Source organism: Dendrobium catenatum, unplaced genomic scaffold (assembly GCF_001605985.2).
Source record: "Dendrobium catenatum unplaced genomic scaffold, ASM160598v2 original_scaffold_152739, whole genome shotgun sequence".
Classification (NCBI taxonomy): Eukaryota; Viridiplantae; Streptophyta; class Magnoliopsida; order Asparagales; family Orchidaceae; genus Dendrobium; species Dendrobium catenatum.
Window position 1 is genome coordinate 1 of NW_021471167.1, and position 903 is coordinate 903.

At 38.3% G+C, this 903-nt stretch overlaps 1 pseudogene; it reads left to right on the plus strand.

Moving 5' to 3' along the window:
• Positions 1 to 560: 560 nt before the first annotated feature.
• LOC110096693 lies at positions 561 to 895 on the plus strand (annotated as a pseudogene).
• Positions 896 to 903: the final 8 nt, after the last annotated feature.

Genomic DNA, 903 nt, shown 5'->3' on the forward strand with positions numbered 1-903 from the left:
AATGTCTAGATTCAAATGAAGCAAATATAACTAAAAATTGTGAAATCCTTTGATCAGTTGCAACAATAAGGCTAAAACAAATAAAGGTGGCATTATAAACTAATGAAAACACCATAGACGCAGGAGTAGCAATTACAAGTAACTGTAAGAAATTAAATCAACGGAGATGCAAATTCTGTTGAACAAAAAAATTGAATTGATAAATTCCATAAGGTACCAAACGAACTTTCATCAAACAGAAGGAGAGGACCAACTCTTATCAATTCTGAAAAATGCATATAAATTTCAGATCCCAAATGCCATTTAACGCAAGAGTAGATATGTGAGAATAGATAGATCGTATAAATGATAAAATTGCAAAAATATAAATACCCGATGCTCCTATTATGTAGATACTTTGAGATTATCAAGTGCTAAAGATTGACATGAAAATTGTTAAGAGAAGAAGAGTTCTGATTATCTAACCTCTTCTAAATCTAGTCTGTGAAGGAACCCTTGAGAGACAATAATTCAAGAACTAAAGTGATCGTATTATCATATCCTAACCACTAATTACATTAATGGCGAGGACAAAGCAAACTGCTCGCAAGTCTACCGGCAGCAAGGCCCCGAGGAAGCAGCTGGCAACTAAGGCGGCGAGGAAGTCTGCGCCGGCGACCGGCGGTGTAAAGAAACCTCATCGTTTCCATCCCAAAATAGTTACTCTAAGGGAGATAAGGAAGTACCTGAAGAGTACTGAACTCCTTATCCTTAAACTACCTTCCAGCGTTTGCTCCGTGAAATTGCTCAGGATTTCAAGACTGGTCTCCGATTCCAGAGTTCCGTCGTCGCCGCGCTTTAGGAGGCTGCAGAGTCATATCTAGTCATTCTCTTTGAGGATACAAATCTCTGCTCTATCCATAC